Here is a 27,291-nt window from a genome sequence, read left to right on the forward strand (position 1 = left end):
TAAAATCTTAAAAAAAAAAAAAATGGTCCTGGAGGGGTGCCTGGGTGGCTCAGTCAGTTAACCATCTGACTTCACTAAAGTCTTGATCTCGGGGTCCTGGGATAGAGCCCTGCATTGAGCTTCTCACTCAGCAGGGAGTCTGCTGTCTGTCCCATGCCCTATTCATATTCTATCACTCTTTCTCAAATAAGTAAATAAAATTTTTATTTAAAAAATGGTCCTGAACAACTGTACACCACATGCTAAAAAAAAAAAAAAAAAAAAAAAAAAGCTTTCGCTCTTCATAAGAATTAAACCAAAATGGAACATAGGCCTAAATGTAAAGTGCTGAACTATAAAACTCCTAGAGGATAAAAATAGGAGAAAATCTAGGGGGCCCTGACACTGGCAATGACTTTTTAGACCGAATACCAAAGGCATGATCCATGAAAGAAACAATTGATAATTGGACTTCATTAAAATTTAAAAATTCTGTTCTGTGAAAGACACTGTCAAGAAAATAAAAAGATAAACCACAGACTCGGAGAAATTATTTGTAAAAGACATATCTGATAAAGGACAGTTACCCAAAGTATTCAAAGAAGTCGTACAACTCCACAATAAAGAAATGACCGACCTGCTGTAAAAATGGGGAAAAGGCCTAAACAGACACCTCACCAGAAAGATTATGCATATGGCAAACAAGCATATGGAAAAAGCTCAACAGCATACGTCATTAAGGAAATGCAAATTAAAATAAGATATCACTATTAGAATGGCCAAAATCCTGAACATTTACAAACACCGAATACTGGCAAGGACATGCAGCAAAAGCAACTCTCATTCATTGCTGTGAGAATGCAAAATACTAGAACCACTTCATAGAAGTTTGGCAGTTTCTTGGAAAACTAAACATACTCTTATCATACAATCTAGCTATCGCACTCCCTGGCATTCGCTCAAAGGAGCTGAAAGCTTCAATCCACCAAAAAGTGGCACACAGCTGTTTATAGTAGCTATATTCATAACTACCAAACAACCAAGATGTCCTTCAGTAGGTGAAGGGATAAATAAAGTGTGATACCATACAAACAATGAAGTATTATTCAGCACTAGAGAGAAGTGAGCTATCAATCTGTGAAAACACACAAAGAAAATTTAAGTGCATATTACTGAGGGAAAAAAGATAATCTGATGAGGCTACATACCATTCAATTCTAACTATAGGACAGTCTGGCAAAAGCAATACTATGGAGCCAGTAAAGAGATCAGTGGTTGAGACTGGGATTAGCAGGAGGGAGGGATGAATGAATAGGTCAGTGAGACTATTCTACATGATATTATAATGGTGCATGCATGTTCTAATATATTTATCAAAACTAATAGAACGTACACCAAAAGTGAACACTAATGTAAAGTATGGACTTTGGGTAATAACCATATGTCAATTTAGGTTCCTTGATTGTAACACATATATCACTCTCGTGTGTGATGTTGATGGGGGAAGGGCTGTGCATGTGTATGGGAGCTTTCTGAACCTACCATTCAGTTTTGTTATGAATCTGAAACTTCTCTAAAAAAATTAAGTTTATTAAATAAAATATCAAATTATAGCCCAAAGTATGAGATGAATACCCATGCATTCATATAGATATTTTTTAAAAATTTTACATATATGAATGGAGAAGGGTAAACAAATCTTCCATGCAACAGAGTTCGAACAGGTTCATGTATTATGATGCCTGAAGGAGTTAAACCTTAACTCCGTACATATTTTTTTTTTCATTTTAACAGTTTTTATTTCAAGTCACACAGAAGACTACTTTACTCCTGCATCTTCTCGATTGTTTCTTCCTTGTATTTGCCCTTTTCCTTTCCAACTCCGTACATATTAATAGTGGACTGTGCATAGAGACTTCCTTCCAAAGATTACGTTATGGTAAAAGGGACAAAAAGAGTAACTTTACAGTGGAGAAACCTAAGAAATACAACCCCAGTCAGGTAATCTATGTTGACACCTGCAATACCTACAATGAGAAGTCATTGCGCTAGTCTGTAATCTCAATACAGTAAGAATGGCAATTAATGTTTGTGATCTTCTTCTCCAAAGCCCATAATCCCAGGCTAAGAGAAAAACATAAACACATACCAATTGTAGGACAAGCTACAAAATTCCTGATCAGTACTCCTCAAAACTGTCAAAGTCATCAAAAACATCAAAAATCTGAGAAATTATCATAGTCAACAGAGCCTAAAAAGACAAAAGTAGAGTGGTATCCTCAATGGAACTCTGGAACAGAAAAAGGACGGTAGAGGAGAAGTAAGGAAATCTGAATAAATTTTGGACTTCACATAGTAATGATGTATCAATATTTAGTCACTGAATGGGACAGATACACTGGGTTTGAGGTATTTAGGAACACTGTACTATCTGCACTATTTTTCTGTAAATCTAGAATTTTCATTCTAAAGTAGAAAAGATGATTTTTTTTTAACTCAAGGAGTGTTTCCTTTAATTTCACCTTGAAATGTAATTCAAATCCCATGCCAGAAATTGAAGAAAAAATTGCAAGTGGGAAAGATATGTTTTACATTTTTTATTTATAAACTGTAACTGTACCCACCATCCAATCTCTGTTTGCTTTCAGATACACAGCATTACTTGGTAATGATGAAATTCTGCTCCATCACTCAAATAACATATGGAAACAGTAGATAACCTCAATGTTTGACCTGAAATATAACTGACCACATTAACACCTAACCAACAGGAGATGTAATTGCCATGGCTGACTAATCTCTTCAAGGTTTTGACCCTGACAACAGGAACCAAATTAAATTCCTTGAGTAGAGCAAGCGTGGCCTGTGGCTCTGAGAGACCTGGAATCAAAAGATGATGGACATTCTCTAGGCTCAAAATAAGGGTGAAGACCCAAGCTGGTAGAATGAATAATCCAAAAAAGGCAGTAAGGGGGTAGAACGACTTCTGAGGTAACAGGATTGCAAAAGGATAAAAGAAGCTATAGTTGCAGCCTTTGGGATTACTGATACAAAGTAGAGACTTTATATATAGTGTCTATGGTGTTACCTCCCCTCATAATTGGCAGGCTCTGTCCATGATGCTGAGCATGAGCCAACTAGGACAACAGGGTTTCTGTTCCTTAGCTCTCAGAGTCTAAGATTGAGACATGAACGGGATTCTCTTATTCAAACTATGAGGTATAGCAATTTTGAGAATTGTAAGAATGAAGAGGATGCAACTCATAATAAAGCATTAATATTGGAGAATACCCTCCTTGTGCATCTAACTCCTTGGAGAGAAAACCCCACACTAAGAAGACCAATGGATAGAGCAAATTGGTCATATCGCTGTCTCTGACTCTTCTACTAATACTCAATGATATCATTCTGACTTCCTCCAGCCTATCTAAATCTGTTTCTCTGACTGATTTGATTCCTCATTTCTTACCTTTGGATAACTATATTTTGTTACCTCTGCACTGATTTCTGACTCCTCATCCTATAAAATGGGTCAAGTCTAACCCAACATCCAGTGGTGTTCCCCAAACTTTAGTTTGGGCTAATTCACCCTTCTTGAGAGCACCATGTAGAATCAAGGACAACAACCTATTGTATATTACCTCTGGGAGCTTTTATCTCTATAATGTACTCCTTTGATATATGAAATATTCTAGTAGATTCTTGTGAGTCTTCCTAAAATAGTCTCATCTTAAGAATCTTATCTGTATACCACTTGATAGTATACAAAAACATTTCCTGTCTATTAATTTATCTGATTCTTCCACAAAAATCAATGAAATAGTCCATTAATAGCTTCCCAATATTAAAACTAAGTTCTAAAAATGTTACTTGCTCCAGATCCCATAGCTAGTGGAGGGATTTCAGAGTCCTAAACCAAAAGTACACTACATCAAGTACAACATAATCTGTTAGTCTGGTTTGAGAACCATGAATGACAAGACTGGTGTGAAAACCTAAGAGCACAAGTATGTCAAATGAAAACATCTTTGTTTCCTCTGCTATTTTTGAAAGTCATATACTAACCACTAACACTGAAAATTCCCTCAAAATAAGCTTCTTTTCTCAGCTGCCCCTCACCACCAACTGTGGCCATGCTCTGGAATTACTGTGGAGATTAGTCATCTATAGGAAACAAGAAATTATGATTAACCTCAAATTACAATCAGCCAGACCATTATCTTATTTTCCTTCCACCATTTCTACATGTATTCAAAGCTCTTCATATTTTTTTCAGACTCTTTTGTCACTGCATGTTGAGATTGTTACTGATGCTTCTCCTACTCCTCACTCTGTCTTTTTAAACATGGTTTCAACAATCTCCCTTACCATATTTGGTGTATAACTTTCAAGTAGAATACATTTTAACACCCTCCTATCAATCCTTATCTAAATATAATCTTCTTAGCAAAGCATTCATGACCCTAATACATTGTCTTGTTATGAAATTCATCTCAACTCCCGTCCATACATGTCAATCAAGTCAGCATCTCATTGCTCTCCCAAGTAGGTGCTGATCACTAATCACCCTATCCTGGGTTTTATTTTACATTTCTCTCCATTAATTATTATCCTTCACTGAATTAAGATCACAAAATTAAGATCTCACTCTTTTAAAAGAATATATTTGATTGTCTCTACAACTATCTATAAATTCCTCTCTGATAATATTATTTTCAGAAGGTATGTTTCTCATCTGGAATAACTGGGTTTCAGATGTCAGGAGAGAAATACATTCTCTGTCCTCTGCCAAAACCCATGCTAACACTGAAAGCATGAAATATGCTCTTCTTAGCTATTCCTCCAAAATAATCCAACCAAACTTAGTGGTATAAAATAATTGCCTTTTTTATTAGGCTCACTCATTTGAAGGGTCACAAATCCCACCTGGACACAGTGGTGTAGCTTATCTTTCCTCGTCTCTTGTCTGGAGTCTCAGGTGAGAGGGACACAAATGACCAGGACCTGAAGAGCCTGGGGCTGAAGGATACACTTCCAAGAGTACTTTCAGTCACATGGGTGGTGTTTGGGCTGGAAATCACTCAAAGGCATGGCTTAGCTAGGACTATCTATCAGAACATGTACATATGGCCAAACCATGTGGCTTCGGTTTCTCATGGTATGGATTCTGGGTTCCAAGAAGGAACCCAAGCACAACATTCCAAGAGACCATGGCAGAAGCTGCAAGACTTCTAGCCTGACTCCAGGAGGCAGCACCCTGTGTATTGTGCCATTCTATTGCTTACAGTCCAGACTTCGGTGGCAACTGGAAGGAGTTAGACCCTGTCTCTTGACTGGGAAGTGATAAGATCACACTGAAGAAAATACGTAGGATATAGGATTTGTTGTAGTGATCTTTGTAAAATACAATCTTACAAAGTGCTATGAGGCAAAAATAAATCTTGTTAGGATGGCACTCTACATCAGGACGCATCCTGCTTCCCTCATTTTTCCCAGTCTAGACAGTGAATCCCCACTATTAGGTCATAATTATAGACATACATTGAGTGGCCAACATCACTTTTTTTTTCTTTTTGAGAATTCTTCCTTCAACACATGTAATCTTATGGTGTTGTTACATGTGGTGCCCAGCACACCCTGGCCACTGGAGGTGATTGGGTCTTAGGGGGAAGGGACACAACCAACACTAGACTAATCATAAAACCCAGTGCCTCTGTAATTAGTTCTTAGGAACTTTATGTCATGCAGGACCAGTCTTTCCTGAAGACAAAGGTTAGAGAGAGAATATCTATTTCCTCTAAAGTTATTAAGCTAGAAACAGATAATTGTGCCCTCTGGTAGCCTCCTTAACCAATCACATGTGAAAAGCTAATCTGGAGTATAAAAAATTCAAACTGATACACAGCAAGAAGAGGAGTCAAGCGATGAAGAGAAAAGCCTGATAACATCATTAGAGTCCTGGATTCTAACGTGGATGAAACTAGATCCACCTTGATGTCCAGCCTACACATGCCAGTAAGTTCCCTTTTGTGCTCTCAGTGACTGAAATGGATTTCCAGTACCGTGCTGAAAAAGTCCCGATCTGAGTAAGGTCCACGTGGTTCTGCCACTTGAATACTTGAAAGAAAGTCTTTAGTAAGAAAGAACGTTCAATCAGAAAGGTTTATAGGAGAAGAAACATAGAGAATGACAAGCTCTTATCCAGGTATCCCAGGTACAATTAATAAAGCAACTTCAAGGACCACAACAGAAGTTATGATGTTATTAGCTCACTTAGGAACTAGTAAGAAACCTTAGCAAAGAAGACCAAAAGAAAAGTTCGAGATTTTTTGAATCAGTTGAATCTGGATCACTTTTTGCTTCCCATGTCATAGATCCTCTGTCACTTTTCTGTATGGCCAACAGTAATCTCACCCCAGAGCATCTGGTGTTAGCATCCAGTCCTCTGTTTCATTCAAGGGAATTTATTTCTAGTTTTGGGGTTTTAACAAGATTAAGATTTACCTTTTTGAAGTGCAGTGGTGAAGAAGGAAAAAATCCTATTTCTTTAGTAAAAAGAATAACTCATTGATGGGGATTCATACTGAAAATAACTTTCATGTTAACCAATGAATGGGATAGTTTCTGGGTAGTACCACTGATCATCATCCTTGTAGCAGTAATTTGGTCAATTTCCTCTTTAACAATCACTTATCCTGCCGCACGCTGTCTATACAATGGCTCTTTGGAAGCTTACTATGTGTCTAGAACTGGATAGAGCACTCTGCCACATGAGCACAGTAATAAACAGTCCAAATACCCAAAGCCAACACTGAGACTGAGAAGTCAAGTGGAGACAAAGTATTATGTAAAAAACACACACCGAATAAAGAGCATGAATAATGAGGTCTAGATAATAAGACAGTACTTAGAATGTCCAAAAAGAATGAGAAAAGGGACGCTTGGGACGCCTGGGTGGCTCAGTTGGTTAAGTGGCTGCCTTCAGCTCAGGCCATGATCTCAGCATCCTGGGATCGAGTCCCACATTGGGCTCCTCACTCAGCAGGGAGCCTGCTTCTCCCTCTGCCTCTGCCTGCCGCTCTGTCTGCCTGTGCTTGTTCTCTCTCGTGCGCTCTCTCTCTCTGACAAATAAATGAATAGAATCTTAAAAAAAAAAAAAAAGGGTCGCTCAACAAGGGACAAAATTCTTGGCAGAAGCTCTGTGAAGGTGGTAGGACCGGATTCTTGCGGAAAGGGTGAGCTGTGGCTGCATGAGTAAGGTGCCAACAGCAGGAAATCACTGAGATGGTGGAATCACTTTGGCAGGATGAGCGTTATAGGCGAGGGTGCAGAGGTGGGAATGTGGACAGTGTGTGGAAGCAACTGAAAGGAAATGGGTCCAAGTAGGGCAGTGAGCACACACTGGAGAGTAGTCAGCAATAAACCTGAGGATTTAAGGAGAGTCATGATATCAGGGAAACTGAAATCCAGGGGGGAGAAATTTTTAACATTTTTACGGCCATGATACAGAGTTAAGTTCTGGAGCTGGAAAGTTATGGGAGCTCCCACCCAAGGCTGCTGCTCAGGAAGCAGAAATGGACAGTGCCTCGCACTGAGCTGACAACGAACTGCATCAGGGAGGGTATCCAGGGTGGTAAGAAATGAAGGATCCACCAGTATGAACCCTGGTCGTTGTTATTAGGTAAGCCAATCTGCTGACTGAGTGAAGGACTGCCCAGGGGAGAGTAAGAGTTCAAAAGGGGGAATTTGTAAATAGAAGCAGGTCATGAAACCTTGTAAGTCATAAGGAGAACTAAGACAGTAGACAGTTTCTTCTAATAACTGGATATGTAACATGGTCAGAGAAAAACTCTGTTCTTTCACTGGAAAAGCCCAAGTACCACATTGACATTAGGAAAGTGACACTTTAGGGCATATTTATCAGGCAGTGTTGCTGAATCTTATGGCTAGGTAAAAGGAAAGCAAAGGGAACCACTAGGAACATATCGAAGCAAGCCAGATTTGGGAGCATGAGGGCTACACACTATGATAATGGAAACAAGCACAGGGAAAAAAGGACCATGTGATCCAGAGAAAGAAAGTTAGAGAGGTCTGGGTTACTGAGTTGATCAGCATCAGATTTGATTCCCTAACTGAATTCATAGATAATAGATATAAATTCTTTGTAGGGGAAATAAGTAATGTTTACATCCAAAACTTGAACAAAAGATAGAGTCAAAAAGGAAAAAAAAAGGGGGGGGGAGTGTCCTTCTTTCTTTCTTTTAATGTGGAGAACAGTTTGGTTGAACCACTGGCACCCAGTCAGGCAATCAGGTTAACTTGGATAACTATGTCTATTTGACCCTGAGGACAACACAGTTGGCTTATCAGTGGTCAAAGGAGGACTTTCTCCAAAGCCGAGTATTTTCAAAAATAATTAAGTCACCATGGACAATAAAAAAATAATGAAGCTGATCACCTACAGTAATATTTAGTTCTAAATACAGGCAACTACAACATTGGCTTATAAATCTGAAACATAGCTTGGGGCCTCTGCTGTTCTATTTTCAGTTCTGAATTTTCAGATCTGTGCGCCTTGTGGCAAAATGACCGACCGTGCAAATTCCCCTGTGACTCGGCGAAGCCATAAAGCTGCTCATTGCAGCTGGTTTTGTGCTCAGCAATGTTAACCAGGCAGCACTGGAGGAAAGAAAGAACAGACAGCAATCATTCTCAAATGTTAGTGTGAGTAAGAGTCGTAGGGAGCGATGTTACAAAAACAGATTCCTAAGCTCTATCCCTCGAGATTCTGGTTCCATAGGTCTGGGATGGACCCAGGAATCTGCATTTGAAGAAGAGCTCCCAGGGTGATTCCGACACCGACAGTCCATGGACACTACTTCATGAAACTCTGATTTGTGAAAACAATGAGCTTAGCTCCATCCAGCATGTTCCCATGGCAGGCGGCACATTCCCCATTGCGGCAGGGAGCACCTCGTATTAATGTGATTTGCTTATATTTTGTCTCGCTAGAGTGTGAGCTTCTTGAGGGCACGTCTTGGTCAATTAATTTTATGTCCCCAGTGCCTGGAACAGTGAGTTTAATGAAAGATAATCTGAAGTTGATGCCACAAGTGCAAACAGAATGTTTCTCAATGACTAAAAGAGATAAAAGAGCATTACAATTTAATTAGAATTTACTATTTGCTGGGTTATTCCCAGGTAATATTTACTGTCCTCAGCCATATCTGGGATCCCAGCCTGACTTTTGGGGGAACTGTTCTTTCTCCTTCAATCTCAGTCAATTCTACTAACCTGAATCACCATTTTCTTATATTAACTCACCTCTTTATCCAGAAAGAATTTTGGGTTTTGTTTTTCTTTTCTGAGAAGTGGGCAACTGACCAAATGTGAACTAACCTTGTTACTTGGGTTCCTGGTCATGGCCATGGGATTTATTCGGAAATAGACACAAACCCAAAGCAGAGTGACTCAGTCAGTCCAAGGACTGTTTTTAAGTAAAGCCGGCATGTTACAGTTTTTCCTTTTTTTAATTATCACTCATTCATTAATTCATTCAGCGAAACCATATCCTTTCTCTTCAAGAACTGACAGTCAGCCTCAAGTCTCTTGATAAACTGCCCTGCCCCGTCCTCCTTCACCTCAACTCCTTACTCTTCACTTCCTCTTCACTCCACCCAGCCACAGTACTGAAAATGCTCCAATCAAACTCCAGCCTCCGTGCCTTTGCACTGGCTGTATTCGCTGCCGGAAACGCTATCCACACGGTTCACTCCCTCACCTTCAGGTCTTTGTGTAGAATTAACAACAGCCTTCCTCAGCAGCATTCCCAGTCTCCTTTTTCCTTGCTCTACTTCCTTCCCATTTTACAGGATCTATCACCTTCAAACAAACTAAGAAATTTATTTTTAATTATAATTATTGTTTTCTCTCCCCCAAATCTCCATTTAATGTGAATTGTGCAAAAGCAAGGATCCTTGATGCATTCCAAATATCTAGAATATTGTTTGCAATATTCTAGATATTTGGAATAGCATGCAATAGTTCATTTAATTCAGCTAACCAATAGTTGAATGTTTCTATGTGTCAGGTGGTTAAGCAAACAGATCACTATCTGTTTCTGGGTGGGGGGATGGGTGAAATAAGTGATGGAAATTAAGGAGAGCACTTGTTGTGATGAGCACTGGGTATATGGAATTGTTGAATTAGTATACTGTACATCTGGAACTAATATAACACTATATATTAACTATACTGGAATTTAAAATAATTTACTTAAAGACTATTCTTATTGAACTTACATGATAGTAGAGAATACAGATAATAACCAACAAATATAATGCCGAAATACTGATAAAATGCTTAGAAGAAAATAGAGCGTGGGAAAAAGAGAGAAAGGACCAAGGGTATTATTTCAGATAGAATGGTCAGGTCTCTGAGGTGCTAGGATTTAAACAGAGTCCTGAAGGAAATAAAAACGAAAATGTAAAGACTCAGACTCTGAAGCCAAGTTTTCCAGGCTTGAATCAGTCTATGTTACTGATTTAACAGTGCGACATTGAGTAAAATACCTTTCTATGAATTAGTTTCCTTCATCTGTAGAGTAGAGGTAAGAGAGTGTCTGTTTCAGAGGTTTGATGCCGAGTATTAAATGAATTAAGTTATACATTAAGTGCATAGAGTAGTACCTGAACATAATAAATACTCTATAATTGATCATCACTCTTGTTATCCTGGGGTGGAGAATTCCAGGAAAAGGCCAGCACCGGTAGCGTGCTCTGTAGTCTCACAGGACGCAAGGAAATTAGTGTGGCTGGTGAGCGGAGCCAGAAGAGCAGAAGGAAATAAGATCTGAGCGCTATCTATGGGCCAAATCATGGGCCTGCCCTCACGAAGGTGGTGGGGGAGAGTCTGAGAAGTCCAAAATACCAAGTTCCCCACTGAATGGAGGGAAACATTCTTCTGTAGGAGAGGGCAAATTTCACGTGCAGATAGAAGTAAGGATGAGAGACCAGCAGAAAAATGCTTTGATGACACTTGAATTGCTGAGATCCACAGGAAGAGCTTCACGTCCCCCCCTCAAGAGTCCCTGATTCTCTTCCTATCTGGGAACCACCTCAGAGCCCTTGTGATAAGTCCTTCTTTTCCATGGAGCAGGAGGAGAATGTGGGTTGGGTTCCTACTATCTGCAACCAAGAGAATCAAGTACAATGTACCTCCCAGCAGCCATACGAAATAGGTACTGGTATTATTGCACTTATTTTAAAAACACGAAAAAAAAGGACAAAAAGTATTTTCCAAGATTATGTATCTACTAAATGGGTTAAGAGAATTGAACTCTCTGTGGCCATTCTTTTGTATTTATCTTAAATATTTATCTGCATTTGGGCTGGGAATATAGCTCTGTGCCAGACTGCCTGGACTTCTTAGCGTTTTCAGTTAAAATTCTGCTTTGTCACAAATCATTTCCTCATTTACAAAACTCAGCCAATAATAGTGCACGCTTTAGGGCATCTGGGTGGCTCAGTCGTTAAGCATCTGCCTTTGGCTCAGGTCACCATCCCAGGGTCCTGGGATCCAGCCCCGCACTGGGATTCCCGCTCAGCGGGAAGCCTCCTTCTCCCTCTCCCACTCCCCCTGCTTGTATTCCCTCTCTCACTGTCTCTCTCTGTCAAATGAATTTTTAAAAATCTTTTAAAAAATAGTGCATGTTTAAAAATATTAACAAATATAGAGCCCTTAGAATAGTCCACAGCATCCTATAAACTCTCAATAAAATATTGTCATTGTGTTATTAGTACTGAGCTGCCTGGGCCAGAGCTCCGTATATGTATGTCCTCTTTTTCTTTGGTTTTTCTTACGTGATTGGCCTGTGAATCAAGGTCACCATTTTTCCATAGACAGCAGCGGCAAGCTCACAGCAGAGCTGTAACCATCCCACTTCTAGCTCTCCTCCTCTAGGGCTCCCACTCCCGATTTGCCATCGATGGTGTCCTCTTTCCTTGCCTTCCTCCTGTGACTTCAGTATTTAGCCCTCTCATTTCACTTTACATTCCCCCTTGGAACAACCTCTCCCATCCCCCAGCTATCGAGTTGCTTCAGATAAATCCAAAGTCTACCATTATCATTGTATCAGTTTCTGATCGCTGCTATAACAAATTACCACAAACTCAGTGACTTCAAACAACAGAAAGTTATTAGCTTGCAGCTCTGGAATCAGAAGTTTAAACCAGTTTGACAGAGCTGCATTCCTTCTGTAGGGTCTGGGGGAGGATTTGCTTCGCCGTCTTTTCCCACTGAGAGACCACCTGCTCTCCTTGACTCACTACCCCTTCCTCCACCTTGAAAGCTGGCAATCAAGCATCTTCCAGTCTTTCTGTAAGAACTCTGCTTGCCTCCATCAACCCATAACCTTCTGTCTTCCTCTTAAAGAGTCACTTGTGATTACTTTGAGTACGTTCAGAAAATCCAGGATAATCTCCCATCTCAAGATTTTTATCTTAATCACACCTGAAAAATCCTTTGATGTATAAGATAGCATATTCAGAGATTCTGAGGATTAAGATATGGACCTCTTTGGGGGAAAGGGACATGATTCTTCTACCACACTAGCTTTGACATTTCTCTCAAGCACCGCATAAAACTGCCCAAAGTTCTGCTTCTGAAAGTTCCAGCTCTTCCCCCAAAAATACTTCAAATATAATAATCTCTCAACACATACTCAAGGAACCTATTCCCTCTTCAACTAATGTTGTATAACCATTATACAGTTATCCTGGCCAGAAAACATGATGAAAGGGTAACATGGTATATAAAAATGTTATCACGAGGGGGAAAATTGCCTAGACATGATCATATCCTGGCTTGAGTATTTGGCTAAGAAATCATCAGCCCGGCTTTCTTAACAATACCATATCTCAGATCCTTACCAAAATCTAGAGACAATAATGGTACCTACTTACTAGATTCCTTCTGAGAACTAAATACGATAATTCATGAGTAGCACACATCACATTTTAAATGCTCCCTAAATGTTAGCTAGTTCCCTCATCCCCTACCCTAGTCATCAAGAGCTTTGCTACAGGAACAAATAAACCTAAAACTTCAGTGGTTTGTAACAACAGAGTGGGGTTTGTTTTGTTTCTCTATCATTCATAGAACATGCCTCTCATGGGTCAACAGGCTCTCTGCTCCTTACAGCCACTCAAGGACCAGGCTGAAAGAGAACTCTCCTTCTCATACTGTAAATCATAATGATCGAGGAAAAGCAAGAGCTCTGGAGGGTCACTGGTGATTAAAATCTCAGGCAAGAATAATGCACTTCACTCCCACGTGTAACTTACTCTTTCTAATCAACCAGGTGACTCCACCAACCACAAAAAGACAGAAAAGGCATTCAATGTCTAAAAGGAGAAAGAATTGGGATTCTTTAGCTGACAGCATTAATGCCAAGTACATCCCCAAATTGAAACTATTCGCGGTCTTGTTAGATTACCTTTGACATTACTTTCCCAGCCAGGCTCAACTTTTCACTGCCACTGACATTTCTATCGCTCTGCTTTAAATGATATTTTCCTTGGACTATTGCAATAATCTGATTGGTTTCATTACTTCCACTGCACCCTTTAAACTGATGATGTGGTTTCAATCATATCCCTCCCTCCTCCAAAAGCTTTGATAATAAAGCAGGTTAGTATAATAGTTCCTAGCCCTGCTCTGGAGTCAGACGGATCTAGATTCAGGCAGATATGCGATTAGCCCGAGAGGTGACTTTGGGAATATTACTTCAACTCTCTAAGCCTCAGCTTGGTTTTGAGGATTAAGTAAGATAATGTTTGTAAATTGCATATTTACTCACTATAAAACTTGGTATTACCATAGTTCAATAAATATCATGCTCATTTCCTCCACCGCCTAAAAAATAAAATACAAAATTCCTAACATGACATTCTAGCCTTTGCAACCTGAGATCAACTTCATTTCCAGTCTTGTTTTCTGTTTTAGTTTTGCCCATGAACTTCATGCTGCAGCTCCCGCATTCTGCATTCCACGGACGGCATTAACTCTTACTGTTATGTCTCTTCACAGAAGGACCCCACCTCCGGAAATGAACATTCTCTTTATCCTGAACAAAATTTCCCCACCATCCAAAGCCTATCTCAAACACTGAAGTGCTCGATGAAGGCTTCAGTAGTAACCCAGTCAGAATGAATCCCCCTTTTAGGGGCACCTGGGTGGCTCAGTCGGCTAAGCACTTGACTCTTGGTTTCGGCACAGGTCATGATCACAGGGTCGTGAGATGGGGCCCCCCAACCCCCGCATTGGACTCTGTGCTGAACATGGAGCCTGCTTAAGATTCTCTCTCCCTCTGCCCCTCCCCCGTCTTGCTCGCTCTCACTCTCTCTCTCTCTCTCAATAAACAAAATCTTTATTAAAAAGTGAATCCTTTTCTTCTGTCTTTATCTGTGCTTTTATTGTACTGCTTACCTCTCCCTCCTTGGATCACAGACCTGCCTTTATTTTTGCCTTCCTACTAGATTCTAAGGCCCTAATGCATCACAGAAGACCAGAGGTGCTACTATGTACCCAGAACTGGGCAAACAACTGTGGACACATTAATAAAACAGATGTGGGCCCAACCCTCTTGGGCTGCGCCTTTCCCACCGGGGCACCTTGCACACGAGTGTTTGCTGAATTGAATTATTTCTTTACGCAAGGCAGCCTTCTCAGCGCAAGGAATCATTACATCATTCCTGCTCTCTCCCCTGGATTCTCTCCAGGTTCCAGATATCTGTTGAAATGTCTTTGGTCAGTGCAAAACATGAGGCTCTTCCCAAAGCTTTACAAATGCTAAGGGCTGTGAGGATTAACTCGTGTTTTCTCTAGTTACGCTCCTGTTTATATGTCCCAGAATCAAGCTTTGCTTCATGAACAGCAGGACTATATTGTGGCTGTGTTTTGCTATACATTAAAATATGTGTTGGGGAAGGACCAGATTCTCAGCCTGTACCGCTATAAACATTTTCTCCAAATTGCCTACAATGTGATCCACCCCTCAAAGAACATATACAAAAACAAAGCTTTGAAGCAAGGTATTTTTCCAACTTGAAATGGAATAAAATGTAAACTACCTAGCAACACTCCAACACTTCTTTTTTAAATTAGCTAATGAAAGGTGCCAAGAAAACGTGTTCCCCAGGCCCGAGAAAGGTCTTCTCTCTGAAACCGTACCTGTTCACCTCCGTGTTCCCGGCAGAAAGTTGATCCTTTCATTCCCAAGAGAGGAAACAGCAAAGTGTGAAGGAAGACCTCAGTCTCAGAAGCCTGACAGTCCTGGGTTCGAGCCATGTCTTTGTCACATCATGAGGAATGCCTTAGTCGTGTACCATAATCTCTCCAAGCCTTAATTGCCTCACTGGTAAAATGGAGATAATATGTTTCTTGAGGCTGTTGTGAAGATTAGCAAGATAGTGTGTATTAGGCGCTTAGCAGGTATGTGACATTCAGAATTACTAGGTTTACGGCCGTGATTAGGTCCTGTCATTTCCTCTGTGTTAACCCTCCTTCCCAGACCACGAGTCCCGCGGGAACGGTGGCAATTTTTGAGAATGGGGATTTTTTTTGTTCACTGCCCCCACTGCCTTGCACAGTACTCAGAAAACATTTGTTTAAGAGATAATTTATAAACTCTGGTTGCTTATGAGTCATGCAGGCTTTCTTCGACATCCTTTACCGACCCGCCAGCAAGCCCTTCTGATTTCACTGCCTGTAACTTCTCCTTGAATAATGACCCGAAGCTGGGAAGCCAGTAAGGGCACTGTTATTTGAATTGGTGTTAGAGGATTAAGGATTTAAATATGGTAAATGAGATATGGATTGAGGATCCTGTGCTAAAGAAATATTGTTATATTCAACTTGGAGTAATGACTTCAAATCAAAAATTTCTAGTCATGACCTCAGAACTCCCCTTATACATTTATCTTTTGCTTTGAATTTTTCTCCGCATGCAAGCATGTGCAAGTATTCCTTAGCAACATATCTGCAAAGCAGTAGGGGTTTTTTTTTAATGTTTTTTAAAGGTTATTTATTTATTTATTTGGCAGACAGAGATCACAAATAGGCAGGGAGGCAGGCAGAGAGAGAGAGGAGGAAGCAGGCTCCCTGCTGAGCAGAGAGCCTGATGTGGGGCTGGATCCCAGGACCCTGGGATCATGACCTGAGCCTAAGACAGAGGCTTTAACCCACTGAGCCACCCAGGCACCCCGGGAGGTAGGATTTATTTCCCCCCATGAATATGTATACCCTTTGAGATCGTGAATAGAATAATAGTAAAAGTAACTGTAATATCAGACTAAAATCAAATTTAAAAGGTACAAGGTCTCCATTTTATAGTCCATAAAATTTAAAGGGAAAAAACCCAATTCAGGCACTTTTGTTTCATTATCAATAAAATGCCTCTTTCCCTTATTAGGCAGTGTCCGTGGCAGTCAACCATTGTCAACAACCAATTTGCTCTATCAGTGAAGCAAATCATGGCCAACCTCATGGTGCTGGTGTTGTACTTCTCCCGTCTGTCTTGAGCATGAAATAGAAAAGAAAAAAAAAAAACCGACAAGATAAAGGAGAGTGAATTTTCAGGCTAACATAAAAGACTCTCTTTCATCTTTTTCTAAAACCAGAGAGAATTATCTATCTATAGTATACACTGTCTCCAATCATGCATTTTAAAACCCACTCATTAAACACAGAAGGCCAGAAAGATATGTGACAGCTATCGCCTTGGCCAATATAGCACGAAGGGGAGGAAATGGTAGACATAGCCAACAGGAAGAGGGAAAGGAAATATAAGGCTATTTACTTCAAAGCCCTAGTTAGTCAGAATCAAGAGGGTTGAGAAAATAAAAAAAGAATGGGAATCTTTTCCCCTATCCCTCATATAATCGGCGTAAGACAGTGCTGGCCACGTTGCTGATACGCGATAAACATGGCTGATCAAGGTACGCAGTGACAGGAAACTGAAGTCTCCGGCTACTGGAAATGCATTTTCAAGAACAGAAGGGCTTTGAAGTAGGGCCAGAAAGCCTTTGGGACCAAGGGAGGCAGAGAAGGCAGCTGGATGGAGACCACACAGACTCTTCATGGGCTGCACTTCTGAGTCAGCTAGGCAGGGCAGAGCTCAGAAAAGCAGAGCTGGAAAGATAGTCAGCTGAGAAGACGACTGGCGGGCACCAGGCCTGCATGGAAGGGCTTCTTTCTTGGCCGAGCATCTTCTAGATCTGTAGGGCAGAAGATCTCCCAGCTGGCAAAAGCCTCTCTTTACTTTCCTGGTGAGGAGCCAAACCAGAACTGTCAGTCAGGAAGATGATATTTACTCCTGATTGCCTTGGCCTGGGATATTCTGGAAAGAACCTACTTCTACAGGGTCACTGGGGACCAGCTTCAAATTCAGGTGGGGATCCAAAGATCCCAGGAACAACCGGTACCCGAGATGGCACAGCCCAACTGGGGAGGAAGGAGCTGCAGAGATAAGGGTTGGGAGGGAGAAGAAAGCTCTACTGTTTTTAATGTGCTTGAACTGGCTTTGAAAGGAAGATATTTCTTCTTGGAAGCCAGACCCAGGAGCAACCTCTCTGCTACTATGGGAACAGCTGTGGGAGCTCTTGGGGAATGGCTACATTCCAGAACTCAGGGTTGGCAATCTGAGAAACCTCTCTAGTTTTTGGCTCTGAATGGTTCATCACACTAAAACTGAATGTTTAACTGGAATAAATAACACTTCGAGGTCTGTTGTTTCAGGTGCAACTTATCCCTACTAAGTTTCAAGATATAAGAACAACTACCGTACTTTTAGTTTCTTCATAACCAAAAGCAATACAAATACAGATTTTAAAATCCTGATGGAGATTTCCATCTCAATGAACTGGGACTTAGGGATTTACACATATAATTCCCATTAACACTAATAAGCGTTAGAGTACGTGTACCAATTCCCACGTGTCAAAATGGGAACATAACCATATGGATACTAATAAATACATTTTTAATTCTGATTTTATGCAGATTTAACATAATATTTTATACAACACTTAGCAAACTCTTTAGAGACAAAAAGTGTCTCAATTCATTCTCTCCAACAGAGATAAACATATTCATATAAACTCCTACTATTTCTATAAGAATATTGATTTCTTTTGTACAGAAGAGAAGGTCTGACTAAACTGCGGGTAGTAGTTTAAATGTATGCAGTGCTAAGATTTTTCAAGTGCAAAATGTTTGTTGTTTGCAAACATACCTTCTTTACATGCAACAACCTCATGACCTAGCAGACATTTTTTTTTCCCCAGGTGACTAAAATGGCAGGTGGGACTCTATCTTTTTACAGTGTTTTAGTGCCACCTGCTGGAGAAATCGTTAAAAGCAAGAGATTTAAAAATTACATGATCCTACATTTTCCAACCTAAGAAACAATTAGCTGAAAAATTCTGCTAATATTCACAAAGGAAAAAATAAAAGATTTTAACAAATGAATAATAACAAGAAAAAAAGGAGATCCGGTCAAATAAAAAGCAAGGTTTTTGTTTGTTTTCAAGTAAGGATAAAGACAAAGAAAATTGGACGGGATCAACCAAAGAAAGAATAAATAGATCTGAGACTGAAGCAAATGGTTTTTTGTTTTTTGTTTTTTTTTTTCTTTTTTTTAATAATTAGAATTTAGTTTAGTTTTTGATGGACATTCTTTTTTTTTTTTTTTTTTTTAAGTAGACTCCATGCCGAGATCAAGAGTCACGTGCTCTATCTACTGAGGCAGCCGGGGGCCCCACTGATAGACGCATTTTTTTTTTTTTTAAGAAAGTCTTGAGATTAAAAATCAAAAACAAAAACTTCAGTTTATTGTATATATATGACAATATAATAAATATTCAGGATGAATTACCTCAAAAATCATGGAAATATAAACAGACAAAGTCATCCATTTAGAGTTTACTAAGACAGCTTCAATATAAATGACGAGGACTTGTAAAATTTAAGGAGATTTAAATAATAGGATCGACTTTTTAGAAATGAAATGTCCTCACAGAAACACAATCAAAACAACATATATGGTGTTTAGAAGAGAAAATCGAATTTTAAAAATTTAATTTCCTTGAACTCAGTATAGACTAAAATGCAAAGACACAACCCTCAGTAAAAGCAAGTTTGATTTATCTGAATTCAACAACACAGCTTCTAACAAAGTGCATGTAGTCTCTAAAGAAATGATTTCTGAAAGTCGTGCCTTCTCGGTTAAGTGTTACGAGCTAGCCAATAAGCCGCTCAACATTGGGACACGATAGCTTGTAAGGCCTCCCAGCCCAGACCCCACACCCACCACCTCCTTGGAGGGCAAAAGAGGAACACTTTCCTTATTATTTAGAGATCTCATTTAAGGAAGCCATATATTGGAAATACAGTTCAACTTCCAACCAGGAGTGCTTATTGAAGTTGAGCACGAGGATCTGGGACAGTCGCTTTAAAAAAACGTAATGGAGGGGCACCTGGGTGGCTCAGTGGGTTAAGCCTCTGCCTTCAGCTCAGGTCATGATCTCAGGTTCCTGGGATCGAGTCCCACATCGGGCTCTCTGCTCAGAAGGGAGCCTGCTTCCTCCTCTCTCTCTCTCTGCCTGCCTCTCTGCCTACTTGTGATCTCTCTCTGCCAAATAAATAAAATCTTTAAAAATAAATAAATAAATAAATAAATAAGTAAATAAACGTAATGGAGGCCACTAAGCCTCATCACGCTAAGCTTAATGATAATTGGGGAAAGATAATTAGAATTTTTAAAATCTCCCCATTTTAATCCATCACAGGTTTATTAGGATGTTTTTAAAAATAAATTATTTTTATCTTACTAAGACCAGAAAGAGGCATTCAAGAAGAAAGGCGTGAAACATGTGTTGTAATTTTTTAAAAGCCAGCAACTGTGAAAAGACAGTCTCTTTGAGCAAATCAACACTTAGAAAATAAAACATGCCTTATTCGAATTAGATCATTGATTTTTTACCTCCATCTCTTCAAGTGCTATCGAATCATTGCATACATATATGCACAGACATATGCACAGAGACTCACCAAAGTATCTTTTATTTTGTCCTCAACTGAAAGCAAATTTTTAACTAGTCCACCTTAACCTCCTTCCAAATTCCAGCCCAACGGCAATTTGTACTTGAATGGTACATAGGACAATTACAGGCCAAGGGTTTTATATATTATACCACATTATACTGAGATCATTTATTTTTTCCACAGTAAGGAAAGCTGTTGGAGAAGAATAAAAGTTGTTTCTATCGATACCACCAAAGAATACAGTTAAAGCGGATATGCTTTTTCTTCTTAAACCGGGATTTCAACCATGTTTATGTCTATTTCACAAGAAAACCCTAATATTATAGAGCTCTTTCCAATTCTCAGGTACTATAATATTATCTTCTTGATGCACATGCCCAGTGTCTGTTAAATACTAACGGTGGCTCCACACATACGTCCTGAAGATACGGTAGCCCTGAGCAAGAATGTGGGCATGTGCTTTTCTCGGCGTGCTTCAGCCATGCATTAAAACGGATTATGCTTCCATTAAAGCGCCTCCTGAAAACAGATTGGGCTGTCTGCAAATCATGTGGATAAAGAGCAAGGAGATGAGCTTCAAGCCATCACCAACTCAAAGTGGTTTAAGAGAAGATAAGCACTATTGGTTAATTCCCAGTGGGTGTATCAACATTCCACATCCCTACAAATCACGAATCTCTATCATGTGTGAGAGTGTGTTTATGTATTTTTGCCTAGACTTATATCCTAAAGGTACAAACAAAGGCACATTAATATAAGAACCTAAACGATCATGTCTGAGTTCCATCTCTGCATCCCTCCCGAGTCTTCTAGCTATAGCATGTTTCTCTAGTTCTCCCACAGTCATTTCTGGAAATGGGAGGTCCCTAAGTTGATCCTCACCTTTGTTTCCATGTCAGCTGTAAACAAAATTACAATGGAACATTATATAGAGTTAAATGAATGATTGACTTCCACTCTATTTTGCTATATCCCAAAAGCCTTCTACCTCTGGTATTAACTTTACATTTAAAGACATTTTTCTATAATGTTTAAATATAAATGAAATCCAACATACATTATATTTAGCATCTTTTTAGATGTACATGAAATACAATTAAATAAGAGGCTATTACAACTACAAAAAGATGGAAGATTCATGAAGAAACAACCCACTGCTTTCAGGGCTCGAAACACGAGCTGTTGAAGCATCTTTTTTTTTTTTTAATATGAAAAGAATTACATATGTACTCATACATAAAGCCTTACAGGTTTTGAAAGTAAGTAAAGAAACCTATTTTAGGTATCATCTGTAATGCAAAATAGTTATAGCTGTCTCTATATATTGGCCTTAAAACACTATCTTAACCTCAAGAGCATTTTGTGCCTACAATGTCACAAATGGCTATAATCATATTGCAAACTGACAGAATCTAAAATAGCCTTTTTAAATTATTTATTTATTTATTTTTATTAACATATAATGTATTATTTGCTTCAGGGTACAGGTCTGTGATTCATCGGTCTTACACAATTCACAGTGCTCACCATAGCACATACCCTCCCCAGTGTCCATCCACCAGCCACCCTATCCCTTCCAACCCCCCTCCCCTCCAGCAGCCCTCAGTATGTTTCTTGAGATTAAGAGTCTCTTATGGTTTGTCTCCCTCCCAGGTCCCATTAAAATAGCCTTTCTTTCACTCAGCATAATAAGTCAATCAGAGAAAGACAATTATCCTATGATCTACCTGAAATGAGGAATTTGAGAGGCAGAGTGGGGGGTTTGGAGGGTGGGGAAGGAAAAAAGTGGAACAAGATGGGATCGGGAGGGAGACAAACCATAAACTCTTAATCTCACAAAACGAACTGAGGGTTATGGGGGAGGGGGGTAGGGAGAGGGTGGTTGGGTTATGGATTGGGGAGGGTATGTGCTATGGTGAGTGCTGTGAAGTGTGTAAGCCTGACAATTCACAGACGTGTACCCCTGGGGCAAATAATACATTGTATGTTAATAAAAATAATTTTTAAAAATAGCCTCTCTTTTAAGAGAAAAAACCTTGTCATTTTATGCAACTTTATAAAACAGTTATAAAACACAAAAACCTTCCTTTAATTATCCTTTCCTATAATGGTACTTCTTAGTGATACCATATGAAACAATATTATAGAAGTTACCATACAAAAAAACTATCTGCTATCAAATTGAAATCCGAAATAACTCAAGTGCTTTTCAACTAATGAATGGTATATCCATACAATGGCATACTACTCAGCCATAAATATGAACCATTGTTACACATAATAAGGCAGAGGATTCTCAAAGACTCACTGAGAGAAGCTGGTCTTAAATGGTTACATACCCAATGATTCCATTTGTAGGACATTCTTAACAGGCAAAATAACAGTGACAGAGAACAGGTTGGTGGTTGCCAATGGAAAGGGATGGAGGGAGGGTGTGACTCTAGAGTCATAATGTGATGGAGTTTTTTGAGATAATGCAACTGTTCTATACTCTGATAATGGTGGAAACCATACATGTCTTAAAATTCATGTAACTGTAAACCAAAATCAAAAGTTGATTTTCCTTTACAGTTAAAAATAGACTATGTATTATTATTATTATTATATAAAGAAAACTGGAATTTAAAAAATAGAAACAACTGAATCCATGTATATAATTTTGTTTATCAAGACTTTCCCTTCCCTCATTTTATCCTCTTAATTCATTTCTTCAACAAATGTTTACTGAGAGCCTGCTATGTCTTATTATTATGAATATTGATGAACATGGATACATCTCCTTTTGTGGAAATTCACTATTTGTTGATTTTACTTCCTCATCTCTCACTTCTCTTGAAACCTTCTAACAAAGATACTACCTCCACCATTCCCCTGAGACTGTGTTTAAAGAGATCACCAATGACCTGCATACATAAAATCCAGTCCTCAATTTACTGGCATCAGGATCTCTGGGTACAGGTATCATGCTCTCTTCACGTAGCTTCTGAGACACCACCACTCCTGTTTCTTCTCTTATCTCACGACTATTCTTTATTTTCCTCCTCTGCTGGCTCCTTCTCTTCATCCAGACTAATTGTTTCCCTGCCTGAGAGCTCAGTTTTTGAGCCTCTTCTCTATTAATATTCACTTCATAGGTGATTTCATAAAACGACCCCCAACATAGTATATCCAGTGCCATTTCTTCCCAAATCCTCTATCAAGTTTCCTATATCTCCATTTTGATGTTTATCAACATCTAGGGGGTGGAGCAGGGAGGGAAAAGCAGACTCTCTTGCTGACCAGGGAGCCCACTTGGGGCTTGATCCCATGACCTTGGGATCATGACCTGAGCAGAAGGCAGACACTTCATTGCCTGAGCCACTCAGGTGTCCCTCCACTTTGATGTTTAATAGGTATTCCAAAAATAACAACTCTTGACATTTCCACTACTACAAACAATGACAACAACAAAACTAATAATAATAGCCCCTGCCCCTTGTACATTCTTCTCTATCTCAGGAAATGTCAATGCCATTCTATAATTTACTCAGGCCAAGTTTTTTAGTTCATCTTAACTACTCCCTTTCTCTTTGGGAGGACAGGTCTACAATGAGGCTGAAAAGGAGATGTCAGATACACACAATATATAATTATAGGCCATTCAAAATATTTTTAACGAGAATAAGACAGAGCCAGTGATTTAAATAGTGAGTTTATCTAATTGAGTTTATGTGGAAAATGTTTTGGGTGGGTGGGACAGTTGCAAAGTAGAAGAAGAGAGGTAGTTATGACATCAGAATAGTATTCCCAGAGAAGAATGATGGCATCAAAGGTTGTGTGGCAGTTGAAACCAATAGGGTTTCATTATGCACAGAACTTGGAGGATTTCTAGTTCATACAACTGGACAAGTATGGCATCACTGGCAGAGAACATGTGTTGTGCTTATTTTTGTTTGTTCTCTAGGGGAGAAGGATAAAAATCATTTGTTCAGTTTTGGACATATTTGGTTTGAGACGCCTTTCCCACATCCAAAAGTATATCACAACTAGCAATTGCATATCCTTGTCAGCAACTTGGGAGATAGGTAAATCTAGAGACATATATTTGAGTCATTTGCATACTGAACAAACATTAATCCATAAGTATTAATGATACAGGTTGTGCTATATAGTATAAAATTATAGTATAAACTTTGAAGAGATCACTTAAGAGTGACCCTTAGCGACATCAGTGTTTGGTGGGTGGGTAGAGAAGAAGGAACTCCCACAAAGGAACAGAGAACAGTGATCTGAAAAGAATAAAGTAAAAAGCATAGTATGGTGTGGAAATCAAGAAAAAAGAGTTACTTCAAGGTGGGTGAGTCAGAACCACAGTAATACATGAACGTTCAAATAAATACTGATAATTGTCTGAAGAGTTTAGGAAGATGAGGAGCATTGTGGTCTTAACATGTATTATTTTGGTGGAAGGATGAGGTCAGAATACTGACAGAACTAAATTAATGAGTAAGTTGGATGGAAAGAAATGAAAACATTCAGGCAACTATGTTGAGAATTTGGATAATAAATTTGGGGTAAGGGATAAGGGAGAGGGCATAAAACTAGAAGCAGCTAATGGCTAACAATGTGAAAACAGGTAAATATTAAACAGTCAGGTTGATCTGAATTTGAGACTGTTGGGGTCTGTTATCAAAGGAGAGAGACTGATACAAATTGAAAGTAAGGCAAAACTTTATTTTTATGCCAGGCATCAGAAACCAGACTGACCAGTCAGGGCCACCTCCAAAGAGGGTGACCCTGTCCCAATCTCATAGGCTGGTTTTATAGGGCATAACTGTAGACCCAAAGTACGTGGCTTCTATTGTTAAGGCGTTTACTCCTGGAATCGATACCCAGAACCGATACCAGGAACTACCGGGGCGTTTATTCCCGGCATGAAGTCCGTGGATGTAAACAACAATATGGCTACCTAGGCAACATGGAGTCGCTCTGGCTAAGCAGGCCCTAATAGTTAAACAGGTTTTAATATTAAATCAGCCCTAACAGGGACAATGCATGTGAAAGTGATGGGGAAAAAAAAAAAAAAAAACAACTAGAAAAGGAACATAAGATAATTAGCAAGGGTGTTGTTGAAATGATGAGTCATGCGATTTAACCAGGATGATGAGGTATGAAAGGTAGCTGTGAAAATAAAGGCATGAATGGATAGGAAAGGACACGGGATATAGACAGGACTGAACAGCTGAAAAAAGGATGGTTCAATAAATATGCTGAACATATAAGAGGACACAGTAAAGAGAGTGAGGTTTGAATGATTGATTTTTAGGGGGAAAGAAATTGGAGGTGATGACATGATGTTAGCAATGCCCACTAGAGTGGACTGTTAAAATGGAGAAAAAGAGAATGTCACAGAGTTGAAGAAATCAATGCAGTGAGAAGCCAAGACACTGAAGGGTTCACCCCGTGAGCACTGAAGATGAATGTGGGGTGAGACAGTAAACTAGGCAACACAGTCCTCAACACACTGGCTTGGGCGGGGGTGGTGGGGGGCGGAGGAGAATTAGTGTTATTTACAGAAAGGGGAAGAGTCGTGTGCTAGAGGTGATCATGAAGATGAAGGGGGTCACCAAAGCCTCATTCCTGGCCATGAGTTATGTTGGGTGAGGGAAGTAAACAGGGCAGAATTGGTGTGTGCAGGAAGGAGGCAGTTATCAGTGAAGGCAAGATGATGGAGAAAACATGGAGATGTCCACTGAGGACACAGTGGGGTTTGCTGATTATAGAGGAGCAACTCCAGAGGATGTTGTGAACAATCCGGTAGGAATAGGAGGGCAGGCCAAGGACAAAGTACGGCAGCATGTAGAGAACATGGAGCATCAGAGCCCGAATGGGCCCGAGGAAAAGGCCATTGGCTCTTTCGCTGATTAAATCAGGGGTCAGAAGTACCTGAAGTTAACTGCAACAATCTTGTTGAGGACAATGGGCATTTATTTTACCATTTGGCCTTGTTGACAGGGATTTCCAATGCCTGAAACACTACAGGTACCATGTGAATCTCCTGTTAGAAAACCCTGAGACTGCCAGCCGTACACAGAGTGGGGGCTGGAGGGCAACAGAGCCACGAACAGTAGACTTATTTGCTGAGCCTTCTCATTGATAGTTATTTCATGATTAAAAAAAAAAAAGAATCTTCAAAGACTAATGAGAGATGTAACTTGCCTAGGCTTCCAGGTTAGAAAAGAAAAATGATAGGGACATTTAAAAGAATGATAAAGTACAAAACAAACATGAGTTCCAGCTTCAACATGATTTCTCAAATTAAATATGGAATTGAATTCCCTAGCATATGAGCTTGGTCTTTAGGCTTAAAACTTCTGACTTATCCCTCAAATGTAGCAAAATTCAGCATCCAGGCAGACATAGCCATATCTAGTTAAAAAGAAAAAGAATTTTTTTTTATTCTGAGCCTCTTTTAATTAGAAGGAAAAGCATATCCTGGGAAACCCAGCGGATCTCAACTCAGATCCCACTGACCGTGACCGAGTCACATGCTCTTGGTCTAGCGCAGAGACCCTTCAAAGCATGTTTCTGGGGACAATTTAGCCTCTCTTGTGGGAACTTGACTACACTGGCAAAGACAAAATGAAGGAGAGGAGAGCTGACTCCTGAATGGCCATCAAGACCAGCTGCCTTAGGAAGGTTAGGTTGTTTCTTACTGAATTATAAGTGGTGTGTGGGTGTGTGTGTGTGTGTGTGTGTGTGTGTGTGTGAGAGAGAGAGAGAGAGAGAGAGAATATATCTCTAAATACATTAACATTGTTTTGTAAGCATGTTTTTCCAGTTTGCAAATGTCTCTTAATGTTGTTTGTGGGATCCATTGTTCCTTACAGAAACTTTTACTGTTTTTCTAGGCAACTCTGTCAGCCACTTCCTTTACAGCTTCTGACTTGATGTCCTGCGTAGAAAAGTTGTCCTCTATCAAAGATTCTAAAATATTCGCTTCTATTTTCTTCAACTGTTGTCGAAATTTTACTTTTTAATATTACATGCATTGCTCTATCTGAAATTGATTTCAGTGAGGTATGGATTTTCATTACACTTTTCCCCCAAAGGCTAACTAGTTTTCTCAGCATCATTTGTTGAATAGCCAATCTGTTATCCATGAATTTGAAATACTACATTAACAAAATGTTAAAAATCCATATAAAACTGAGACGGATTCCAAATTCT

The sequence above is a fragment of the Meles meles genome, chromosome 1 (assembly GCF_922984935.1).
Source record: "Meles meles chromosome 1, mMelMel3.1 paternal haplotype, whole genome shotgun sequence".
Classification (NCBI taxonomy): Eukaryota; Metazoa; Chordata; class Mammalia; order Carnivora; family Mustelidae; genus Meles; species Meles meles.